This window comes from Pongo pygmaeus, chromosome 8, assembly GCF_028885625.2.
Source record: "Pongo pygmaeus isolate AG05252 chromosome 8, NHGRI_mPonPyg2-v2.0_pri, whole genome shotgun sequence".
NCBI classification, from domain to species: Eukaryota; Metazoa; Chordata; class Mammalia; order Primates; family Hominidae; genus Pongo; species Pongo pygmaeus.
The window spans coordinates 55,611,086-55,623,900 of NC_072381.2; the positions used below are offsets into that span (position 1 = coordinate 55,611,086).

The window sequence follows — 12,815 nt, forward strand, 5'->3', positions numbered from 1 at the left end:
GCAGAACCAACACTCCAGATGCGGGTTTGCCTCCAGATGCGGGTTCTGCCCAGAGAACACCCTACTGCCAGCACAACTGAGGGCTCTTAGAGCATTCTCATATGAAAGGATGGAAATAAGAGCTCAGGACCAACTGCAGTGGTGGGGATTTTAACCCTCTTGTTTCAGATATTTCTTTTTTTTTTTTGAGACGGAGTCTCGCTCTGTCGCCCAGGCTGGAGTGCAGTGGCACGATCTCGGCTCACTGCAAGCTCCAACTCCCGGGTCCACGCCATTCTCCTGCCTCAGTCTCCCGAGTAGCTGGGACTACAGGCACCCACCACCACGCCCGGCTAATTTTTTGTATTTTTAGCAGTGACGGGGTTTCACCATGTTAGCCAGGATGGTCTCGATCTCCTGACCTCGTGATCCGCCCACCTCAGCCTCCCAAAGTGCTGGGATTACAGGTGTGAGCCACTGCACCCGTTAGATATTTCTTTTAGTGATTATAATCAGCCACCAATCTGCAGGGTCAGTGACAGAGTAGATCTAATGGGGCATGAGGGAATCTCACTAGTAAAAGGGGCAGACCACAGCAGACCCTCGTGGTGCTCTGCAGCTCACCCCTCTCCGCACTGTGGCTCTGGTGGGCAGGTCTATGTGGCACGCACAGCACCTGACTCAAGTGGGAGTGGAGGCACTGCTCTGTTTTGTTCCTCGGAGACTTTGCAAACCTAAGGGAGACTGCTCAACAGCATGGAGGCACAAGCACAGACCTGCCGGAGTTAAAGCTCACAGAGCAACCTTCAATTAACAACAGGTGAAAGTTGGTGCATGCATGTCTCAGGCTCCCTGTCCTTTGGTGGGACAACAGTGAGGTACATTCAGAAGACACCCACAGGGCTGAATCCCAGTTGCCCGCAGGGGGAACTGGATCACCCACTTAATGAAACTTCCCTCCCTTCTCTGTCTCACTTTTCCCGTTGTCTCACTTCTGCTTTTTGGTTCATCTCCCAAATAACCTATCAGCCAGTAAGTCTTTTTCTCAGGCTCTTCTTTCAAGGGAACACAAACTAAGTGGTAAAGTCAAGATTGAAACTGAAGTCCTCTGGCTACACCGCCTGTGCTTTTAAACAGAGTATGCTGCGCTGGGCACAGTGGCTCACTTTGGGAGGCTGAGGTGGGCAGATCACCTGAGGTCAGGTGTTCAAGACCAGCCTGGTCAACATGGCGAAACCTCGTCTCTACTAAAAATACAATATTAGCTGAGTGTGGTGGCGGGTGCCTGTAATCCCAGCCACTCGGGAGGCTGAGGCAGGAGAATCACTTGAACCCAGGAGACAGAAGTTGCAGTGAGCCAAGATTGTGCCACTGCACTCCAGCCTGGGCAACAAGAGCGAAACTCCGTCTAAAAAAAAAAATAAAAAATAATAGTTCAACACAAAGCCTGACTTAAAAAACAAACAAAACACAAATAACTTCCTTCCTCAATAATGTAATGTCTTCCAGTTTTACACATGTATAATTATAATTATAAAACAATTAGTGATTATTTTCAACAGAGAGTATTAGACTGTTTCTAAATATTGCAAAGTTCTAAATCAGTCACCAGTTAACAGTTGATAAGAATTTTAATAAATGCATTTTAAAAGCCAGTTTTATATAATTAAGTAACTTACTGCCTTACTATACAATATTTCTCTCATGAACAGTACCATAATAATGCCTATCTGTTAATATGGAACCATCGAATTCCACTTAATGAATTTTTCACAGATCCCCATTCCTTAAGCGGTAATTCTATTAAAACAAGATACCATCCTTTGGTAATGGTGTCAGAATTATACCTGTAGAAATACTTTAAACATTCTTAAATTTTACTAAATCTTACACAGCATTTAACATGATAGCAAAAGAGATAACTATGAACAGAATATAATTTATTTCCTTAAAAACTGCTTTTGTAAAAGAGGTAATACTTTGCTTTTTTCATAAAATCTCCCTTTGAATATGTTAAGGCTGGAAAAATAATGCCAAACAAACTTGTTGCATATAAGCAAATTAAGAGACCAACAGTACAGTAAAACATAAATTTTAATGTTTCTCTACATTTAGAAAAGTAGGATCCAACTTATCTTGGCTATTAATGAGGCCAACATTATCCCCACCATCCAGGCTCAAAATTCGGGTGGCATCATCTCTTTCCAACATTTAGTCACACATCAGTGTCCCTTCTTCTGCCACGATATCTTTACCACTGAGTCTTTCTTTTCTATTTCCACAATCACCACCCTGATTGAATTCTGATCAGCTCATGCCTAACTACTGCCACAATCTCCTCACTCAGCTCCCTACCTCCTCACTTCATTTCTCTAATGATGTATAGTTTATATATCACCGCTAGAGTAATTTCCCTAAAAGAGCTTTCTTCACATCATACTTCCTGCCCTTTCTAAGACCTTCACCACATTCCTACAAAAACATTCATTTTCTATCCATCCACTTTTCCAGAAATATCCTTTACCCATCTAAATTTTACTCATCTTTCAAAGCTCAGCTCACATAACCTCCACCTCCTATGTTCTACCTGTGCTTCTCAGTTACAGGACTCTGACTAGAAGCAACAATTTACTCCTGTGGCATTCCTCACTTTTGCATGGCAATGTTGGTTATCGTTACTTATATTACTTGTATACATACCTTGCTAACTGGACTACACACCAAGGGTGGGGAGCAGGTTACTTTCTGATTCCTCCTTTGTGACTTGCTGCCACATAGTTTAATACGGACCAAAAAAGTAATATCCTGTAGAATAAAAATAAGTGCTTTGGGGGCTTTAGACTAGGAAAAGACATATATTTATGTCTTTAATATATTTAAACTCAAAGCAATACAGATTGGAAAGAACTTTAGGGGTGAACTGGCATTTGAGATGGGGTTTTTAAAGTTCATAGGCACTCCACAAGAGAGAGAAAGGGCCAAAAATATGCCAAGAGAAGAGAGCAGAGAAAATGAAGGACAATTTCAAATCACTAGCTGAAGAGTATAGTACATAGGGGAATAGAAGAAAATTAAACATTTTCTAAACAACCAATGCTTAAACGGGTAAGTTGACCCCCATCTTAAGTTGACAGCTTCATTATTTCTTGCTTGAAACAGTTAAGAATAGCCTAACTTGTCTCTCTAGTTTTAGTTTTTCCTTTTTCGAAACTACAATTCATATCAACAATGATATGGTTTGGCTGTGTCCTCACCCAAATCTCCTCTTGAATTTTAGCTCCCATAATTCCCACATGTTGTGGGAGGGACCCAGTGGGAAATAATTGAATCATGGGGGCAGTTTCCCCTATACTGTTCTCTTGGTAGTGAATACGTCTCACAAGATCTGATGATTTTGTAAGAGGTTTCCCCTTTCGTTTGGCTCTCATTCTCTCTGCCTGCTGCCACCTAAGATGTGCCTTTCACCTTCTGCCATGATTGTGAGGCCTCTCTAGCCATGTGGAACTGTGAGTCCATTAAACCTCTTTCCTTTACAAGTTACCCATTCTTGGGTATGTCTTTGTCAGCAGCATGAAAACTGACTAATACAACCATCATATTAATTTTAACAAAAAATTACGATCCAAAATACCTTTAGATATTAAAATTTTTCAGTGACTGCCCATTTTTCACAAAATAAAGTTTAGACTCCTTGCCATGGCATTCAAAATTCTTCATAAGGTCCTTTCCAGCCTTGTCCCTCAAACTCTCTCTCCTATTCTAAATTCAAGCCATACAAAAATTATTCTATCTTCTGTACATTCTATACACTTTCAAGCTCTGCCTCCACCCCGCTCTGGGCTCTGCATGAAATTAATTCCCTTGCCTTCTGTGAGTATGGAAAACACTCAAACTATTTTTCCTCTGCCCTCTCACCAAAACAATCAACAGGGAAGACTTTTCTTACCAAATGTGTGAGGGTTTCTGCCCACCAACAAGCAAGCAGACAATTCTGCATCAGACACCAGCTGGAACCTCCAATTAAATTCCAACACTACCCGCCTGGAGACAGCATCAGATCCCACAAGTTGAGGGATCCATCCTCAAGACGGCCCCCACTTCCAATGCCAATGGCAAGCCCAGGTTATTTTACCTGTTCTTCTGATCAACCAGCCATAAATCCAGGTACCCACAACCCCTTTCTCAGGTTCTATTAGTTTGCTAGAGTGGCTGACAGAATTCAAGGAAACATTTATGTTTACAGGTTTATTATAGGGGATGTTACAAAGGATAGATAAAGAGATGTACAGGGCACCAGAGCCTGCACATGTTCAGCTATCCAGAAGCTCTCTGAACCCAGTTCTTTTGGATTTTTATGGAACGTTCATTCTGTAGGCACGACTAATTAAACCACGGGTCACTTGTGATCAACTTAACCTTCGCCTTCTCCCCTCCCTAAATGTTGGGGGTTGGTGGGGGTGGGAACTGAAAGTTCTGACTCTAATCCTGCCTTAATCTTTCTGCTGACCAGCCCCCATCCTAAAGCTACCTAGAGGGCTGTCATCTACCAGTTAACTCATTAGCATACAAAAAGACATCACTTCAGAGGTTTCAAGGATTTTAAGAGTTGAATGCCAGGAAATGGCATCAAAAACCACATATGTATTTTACAATATTACACTTTCCAATTTCCATTCAGCAATCTTCTATTTATCCATCAAGACTCTGCTCAAATATTATCTCTTCTGTGAAGCCTGCCTGACAATTCTCTCCTCTCACAACATTGGTGTAGTCTTTCCAGGTGATGTCAATACATCTTTGTTTTTTGACATGGTCACTTGTATTTTTAAATTCTTTTGAAAATTATAGCTGTATGCAATTATGGGCATACCAGTGATGTTATAATTATAATCTATGTACACAGTGTGGAATAATCAAATATATCTTTTCAATTATAATATAGCACTTCCCAGATTGCACTTCAATAATTGTTTTCATGCTCATCCATCCCTAGACAGACTATTTTTTGAGTATAGCTAGGAACCTGTTTTTATTTAATGTTTTGCATTCTGACCTAACACAGTGCCTGGCATACAATAGGTGTTTAATAAATGTTTAAAGGGTGAAAGAAATGGACAGATGAAGGCAAAGCTACACTATCTTTAAAATTAGAGGAATTTGTCCTTACTCTGGCAGACAGGCAAAGTGTCACCGACAATACAAGCAAAATTCTCTCTTAAGATAATTTAAGCTGGCAGCAACATGTAAAGTGAAGTAGGAGTGAGAAGCAGCACAAGGTGGGAGATCCCTGCAATATTTTCCGTGAGATGTAATATAAAGACCTAAACTTGGATGGTGAAGGGGGATTCGGAAGGAGAGGATTCAAACATTTGTGATACATTAGAGAGGTAAAACTGATAGGACTTCACTTGTGCCTAAGGGTAGGAAGCAATGAGGAATCCGATACAGCACTGAGACTCTGAGCCTGGGTGACAAAGAGGTCCATTAACAGAAGGAGAAATAGCGGGTGCAGAGCTCATGATGAATGATGTGCTAGATAACGGGAAGTCTGAGGCACTAAGCTTGAGCCATCTGTAAACAGCTGAAAATATGGGCCTGAAGCTTAGAGAAAATGCCACAACTGAGATAGGAAGTTGAGAGAGATCATTTTAGAGATAATTGCAGAAATCATGAGACTAGGAAAGACATAAGAAAAAAACAGAATAATTTCTAAGATAAAACCTTGGTGAAGGTCATTATTATTTAAGAGTAGGAGGGGAAGGAAAAAAGGTGAAGGAGTAATTAAATAAGTAGAATCAGAAGAGCACACAGTCATGGAAACCAAAAGAACTGAGAGAGAAAAAAACGATCACAACTCTACCAATCAAACAATATGAAACCTAATAAAAGAATTCAAGAGTTACGGTATTTTTCAGAAGAGCTAATCCAGCGGTTTGGCAGGGGCAGGAGAACGGCGAGTGAATGCGGCAAGTATTAACAGTAGCAGCGAGCAAAGCCTGCCACTTTCAGAAGCGTAAGCGTAGACCACTTCATAAAACCATACATTCTATTTCTTAAAATGTAGATTCCCCAAATAATTCAAACCTTTTACCTGATCATTAGGCTCTAAATGGATTTTAAAACAGTAAGCCTGATTTTCCTGTACATACTGTCTTAGGATGGCTTCTTTCCTCCTATTTCTGGCATGACAGCAGTTCCTACCTCTTTAAATTCTATTTCCAAAGATCTATTACTCTAACATGTTAAAAAATCTTATCCTGGGCTGGGTGTGGTAGCTCATGCCTGTAATCCCAGCACTTTGGGAGGTTGAGGTGGGAGGGTCACTTGAGTCCAGGGGTTCAAAACCAGCCTGAGCAACACAGAGGGATAATGAGACCCTGTTTCTACAAAAAATAAATTAGCTGGGCATGGTGATGTGTGCCTGTAGTCCCAGCTATGTGGGAGACTGAGGCAGGAGGATCGCTTGAGCCCAGGGGGTTGAAACTATGCTCACTGCAGTCCAGCCTGGGTGACAAAGCAAGATCCTGTCTCCAAAAAAAAAAAAAAAAATCCTGAATTCTAAAAAGCATAAAAATTTCAGAATAACATAAACATTCATTTTTCAATATAATCTTTTTTTTTTTTTTTTTTTGAGACAGAGTCTCACTCTGTTGCCCAGAATGGAATACAGCGGCGTGATCTCAGCTCACTGCAACCTCTGCATTCTGGGTTCAAGCAATTCTCATGCCTCAGCCTCCCAGGTGGCTGGGATCACAGGCTTACGCCATCATGCCCAGCTAATTTCTGCATTTTTAGTAGAGACAAGGTTTCGCCATGTTGGCCAGGCTGGTCTTGAACTCCTGGCCTCAAGTGACCCACCTGCCTCAGCCTCCCAAAGTGCTGGGATTACAGGCACACCTGGCCTAATCTTGCATTCTGAACTCTGCTTTGCAAACTTAGGGGAAGAAATAAACATATAAACCATTTAATGCTTATCTTCTAAAAGGAGATTTATGAAAGTGATTAGTAAGAAATAAATACCTTTCACTCCTGAAGAGGTTCAACGTTTATGAGGAATATATATTAGAATTACTTATGAACTCATCAGGAAGATGATTAAGGAAACTAAAGAAGCTACTATAAAGTTGTGGTGTTACAAAGAAACTGAAGAATGCTCAAATAAAGCTGCAGTGTAGAAGGATTATTTTCAACTATTAAAAAATGAGAAATTTCATATTATTCTAATTATGTTATTTTCCTTACCTCCAAGATGTGGCTAGATAAAACTGTACTTCCGATTTTCTCCAAACAGCTTTGACCTATGCTTCCATCTCATGAATTCCAAGACAGTATTAAACTGATGCATATTTTCATAAGTCTGTTTAGAAAAAAAAAGAACTTATTTAAGACTTAAGGAACTTTGTCAGAATAATACATTAGAAGCAATACTAGAAGCGTTTCGCATGTACAACTATACATTTTCAAAGTGAAGTCAATGAAAATTTCTACAGTTTTTAAGAAATCTATCACTTTACTATTTTCCTCAACCTCTGCCCAAGCTTTACATTTGTAAAGTTAGTTCTGTGGGAACAGTACTTCCATATACAATTCCTATGTTAGCTTAAGCTTTGGAGAAAAAAAAAAAAAATCTCACCTCAATTTGAAGAAAAAAGAACAGGAATAGCTAGAAGCAGCACCAAAATGTACAATTCTACAATATTCAGAGTCCTACTTAGACAAAAATATATTAGACCACCTAGCTAATATCACTTTTTTCTACTTTTGTATTACAAAGTCTAATAACCAGTTTTAATTTCAGCCACACTTCTACCTAGAACATTAGGACTTGTGAGGTTGAAGAATTAATTGCACTGGTTGGTCTATGCCTGTGGAATAGGTCTAAACTACCGTATATTAGTACTGCCATTAACACATTACCCTTTAAGGGGCAAGCATTCATAAATTCTAAAAGATAGAAACTATTAAAGGTTAAATTATTATTATTTTTTTGAGACAAGGTCTCGCTCTGTCGCGCAGGCTGGAGTGCAGTGGCGCAATCTCGGCTCACTGCAACCTCCGCCTCCTGGGGTTCAAGTCATAAAAAAATTTCTAAAGATATGTCTGCTGTTTACTTTGCGATCTTAAAAATAATTTCATTCAATCTTTTAACGGAAACTTCAAATAGCAAAGTATTCTGTTTCGTATTTTAAAAACTGTATAAACGTTGCCTATGCCCCACTGCAAGGTCAAATACCTTGTCTTCAAGTCCATTTAGAAGTATCACTTGTGTCACACTGAGGTTTAGCAGTCTTGGCAATAATGACTAAATTCATGTAAACTAGGGCAACCTGAAACAGTCTAGCATATCAGGTAGCAGTCTTTCTTAAAGACAAGAGTCTCCACTCAGCAGACAGGCTGCTGTATCTTTCATGGTCCGGCTAAAGACAGCCTGACCCTGAATGCAATTAGTAATGCTTTGTCTGCATTCAGGAGCCTTTCAGTCTTCTCAATGCACTAGTTACCCACAACTTAGCCAGGTCTCTAACATTTTTCAGAGTTCTCATATGACTGTAAAACTCTCAGGCTGTCCCTCAGAGAAATGAAGGAAGGCAAAAATAAAGAGTTGGTGTTCAGTGTTCTTCTGAGATGCTCATAATCTTTAATTTCCCTTTTACTAATCAAGAAAGGAAATGCACTGTTTTCATTTTAGAAATGGCATAAAGAGATTTTCCTCCAAAGCCATTCTTTGCCAACTACCATTCTTCCCTAAGGGTGTGGGAGACAGAGCAGGCAATCACTGTACTAAACAAAGTTCAAATGAATTTATCCCCACAAAAGTAAAAACAGTCCATCAAAGTGTCTGTTTCAAAAACATATGGCCTGGCCAGGTGCAGTGGCTCATGCCTATAATCCCAGCACTTTGGGAGGCTGAGGTGGGTGGATCACTTGAGGTCAGGAGTTCGAGACCAGCCTGACCATACACACACACACACACACACACACACACACACACACAACATACATATACACACATATATACATATATATAGCCTGATTCTAATTCTGCCAGATATTTCCAATGTATCATTATAAAATTAACATGTAAACGACTTACCAACTATTGTTTATTACAGCACCATTTACTAAAACATTGTTTCCTTGGCTAAAAAGTTTTAGGCTTCAGGCTAAATCTAGAGTTTAAAAAATAGCGAATAACATAACCAAAAGAGCTTTCAAACATCCCTTCTTCAAAAGTCCAAAACCCCAGATGATCTGTTCTTCCCTGTTTTCCCACATGTACAAACACTTAACATAAACTTCAGAAAACCTTTTCTTTTCTTTTTTGAGACAGGCTCTGGCTCCATTGCCCAGGCTGGAGAATAGTGGCACAATCACAGCTCACTGCAGCCTCCATCTCCTGGGCTCAAATAATCCTCCCACCTCGGCCTCCCGAGTAGCTGGAACTACAGGTACGCACCACCATGCATTTTTTGTAGAGGTGAGGTTTTGTCGTGTTGCCCAGGTTGGTCGCGAACTCCTGGGCTTAAGGAATCCTCCCACCTCAGCCTCCTGAGTAGCTGGGACTACAGGCGAACATTTCCATGCCAGGTTAATTTTTATATTTTTTGTAGAGACAGGGGCTCGTCATGTCGGCCAGCCTGGTTTTGAACTCCTGACCTCAAGTGATCCACCTGCCTCGGCCTCCCAAAGTGCTTAGATTACAGGCATGAGCCACTGTGCCCAGCCCAGAAAACCTTTCCTAAAGACTGTATTTAAGACTAGCTAGTCCCGCACATGTATCCCAGAACTTAATAAAATAAAATAGACTAGCCAAGGAAAATCAAGTAAGATTTGACTTCATTACTCAGAGGTAAACAAAAGACACAGGAAAGGATATGCTCCACAGTACAGCCCTGCAAGTCACATTGTACACACTGGAAGTTGTGTGAATAAAGTAAAGGTTAGGACCTTTGCAATATAGTGCTATAGTCCTATAAGCACAAATCTATAAATATGTATACACATAAAAATAAGATGTACATGGGCAAATGTTCCAAACAACTTTAATCACTTAGCTTATTGGGTAATTTATCACAGGCTTTTAACACTATGAACTTTTGGTTCAACAACCACCGGGGTGTTAGTCAAAAGAAAACGCTAAGTAAGTACAAGTCATTTTTTCAAAGATTTTGTGTCTGAAATTTCTAAGCCTATTAGTTGTAGAAAACACATTAAAAAGAAGCCAATTCTTTAAAAAACATATCCAAGCTTCTTAATGACATGGAAAAAATGAAAATCAAACGTTTCTGTATATATTCTAACATTCATAACTCAGAGCTAACATCAAAATTTCCTCAACAATAATTATTTGCAAACAAACACAAAAAGTTCATTTTAATCCCACATTTCCCTTACAAAACATCTTTTCTTGTCATCAGAATGTACGCATCCATCTTGGTTTTCAAAATTATTAAAATGGTTAAGTCTTAAACCAACAAGATACTTTAAAGCTCACTACCCATGCAGAATCCAAGGACAAGCACTGATTATGGATATCATACCAGTTATCTATAAGGTTTCAGAATGTCACCCACTGATTTCTACTATTAGTAAGATTTGCTTTACAGAAAAGAATAGTGTAAATATTCTTTTACTCAATCTAGGCCAAAACACTTATTTTTTTTTGATACAGAGTCTTGCTTGTCACCCAGGCTGGAGTACATTGGCACGATCTCGGCTCACTGCAACCTCTGCCTCCTGGGTTCAAGCTATTCTCCTGCCTCAGCCTCCTCAGTAGCTGGGATTACAAGTGCGCACCACCATGCCTAGCTAATTTTTGTATTTTAGTAGAGATGCAGTTTCACCATGTTGGCCAGGCTGGTCTTGAACTCCTGACCTCATGATGTGCCCGCCTCAGCCTCCCAAAGTGCTGGGATTACAGGCGTGAGCCACCACGCCTGGACACTTGTTTGGTTTTTTTTTGTTTTTTTTTCTTTTTTTCTTTTTAAAGACAGAGTCTCACTCTGTCACTCAGGCTGGACTGCAGTGGCACGATCATGGCTCACAGCAGCCTTGACCTTCCAGGCTCTAAGGATCCTCCTGCTTTAGCCTCCCAAGTAGCCAGCACGTACGGCCATGCCCTAAGCCAAAATTTAAGATTAACTTTGAGCTTGTACCAGATATCAAGATGTAATGGAATTCTTAGAATTCAGTGGAATCAACAACACTGATTGCACATTTTTTCCTTCGGCTACTCCAAATCCCCTGTTCCCTATCATTTCTCCTCCCTTCTCAGCACCCAGAAAAAGCACCCCATGCACTGTACCAATACTGCAAACACTATAGCTGCATTCATATGACCATTAAAAAAAAAAAGAGCCAAACTGCAAAACAATCTATATTTTACAAACATTCCAGTTGGGTTCTTAAACTATTACTGTTACTTTGGTACGTTAACTAGAAAACGCAAACATTATGCTCCAGAAAAACACAATGTGGTTTTAGCTGTAAATAACTCAAATGAACAGTTACTTTAGGCTAGTATACCATGCACTCCTATAATAAACATGTAACCACCTAACTAGAAAGGGAGGGTCAACTTATGAATGGGTTGTGTTCTAAATTTCCAAAAGTTCATTTATAAATTGAATATAAGGTTGATTTTGAAACTCAAGATGCCTTTACTCATAAAACCAAACATATAAACAGTTGTACTAAACCCACAGACCAAAGGAACTTTAGTATACAAATCTATCATAGCACTCTTCTGTTTAAGCTTATATCTATGTCAAACTACAAGTTTCTTATTCATTTCTGTATCGTAGAATCCAGCATGACACAGTGTAGGATTTTGGCAGGTATTTGCTGTTGTGAAGTATTGAATAGTAACAACTCAGTGATACAAAACTGGGTTGCATAGAAAATCTAACCTACCTGAACTACAGAAGAGACTCAAAAGGCAAGAGGAAAAGGCTTCTTTCAGAAGAGATAACAGAAAAAGATACTTGGGCTAGAAAGCTCTTGTCTGAACCAACTGTGACAATTTCCATTCCCCTTGCCAGTGGGTAATCTGGTAACACATACCTAATGCAATTCTGGCCAAGAAGACAAGAAAGTAAGTTTGCTAGGGAGCTTTTAGGAAAGGTTTTCTTGGCTGATGAAAAAAGACCCAGGCAAAAACACATGCTCCCAGCCTTTTTGCATGCAATTCTGGGTTTGAATGTGTAAACAAGAACTGGACCATGAGGACAACCCAACAGATCAAGAACAGCAGCAGCATTAAAAGACAGAAAGAACCTGGGTCCTTGGTGATGCTGTCATGCCTGAATAAATTAATACTAGAATCATCTTAACGTGGATCTTTTCATATTAAATTCTTTTACTGTTTAAACAATTTGCCACAAGTAACTCAGCAGATAGGGTGACTTAGGAACAGATACATCATTTACTTCCATGAATTTAGTTGTTCCCTACACAATGTAAACTGCCCTAAATTTATACCTCAGCCCAGATCCTTCTTTTGAACTACATACATGTTTCCAAACACTCTATTAAATGTTTATTCCAGTGGCACATCAAGAGAATAAGATCAATATAAAAGCCATCAACCACCAGCACAAAATCTGTTTATGCACCTGCAGTCATTTTTTGGCTAATGGCAGCACCATTAGCCAAAAACTGCCCAATTGCTGAAGTTTAGAATCTTGGGATCACAAGCCCCACCTCCCTCTGCTTCATCTATTATACTCAAGAGTTACTAAATGCTGCTCATGCTAACTCTGATAAACGTATCTTTAAAATGTCTCCCCATCTCTACACATATTGTCTGACGTAGGCTCTCATCTTTCATGTAGCTC

At 39.8% G+C, this 12,815-nt stretch overlaps 1 protein-coding gene across 8 annotated transcripts in view; it reads right to left on the reverse strand.

Moving 5' to 3' along the window:
• Positions 1–12,815, reverse strand: part of BMPR1A (bone morphogenetic protein receptor type 1A) — a 168,641-nt gene that overhangs the window by 78,722 nt on the left and 77,104 nt on the right. For 4 of the 8 annotated variants that reach the window (XM_063669878.1, XM_063669879.1, XM_063669876.1 and 1 more), the window contains 2 exons: positions 7,222–7,336; positions 2,680–2,784 (listed from right to left, as the gene is read on the reverse strand). The gene's annotated coding sequence lies outside the window, so the exon portion shown is untranslated. The remainder of the gene's footprint in view (positions 1–2,679; positions 2,785–7,221; positions 7,337–12,815) is intronic. The other 4 variants (XM_054503873.2, XM_054503872.2, XM_054503875.2 and 1 more) reach the window with 1 other exon arrangement.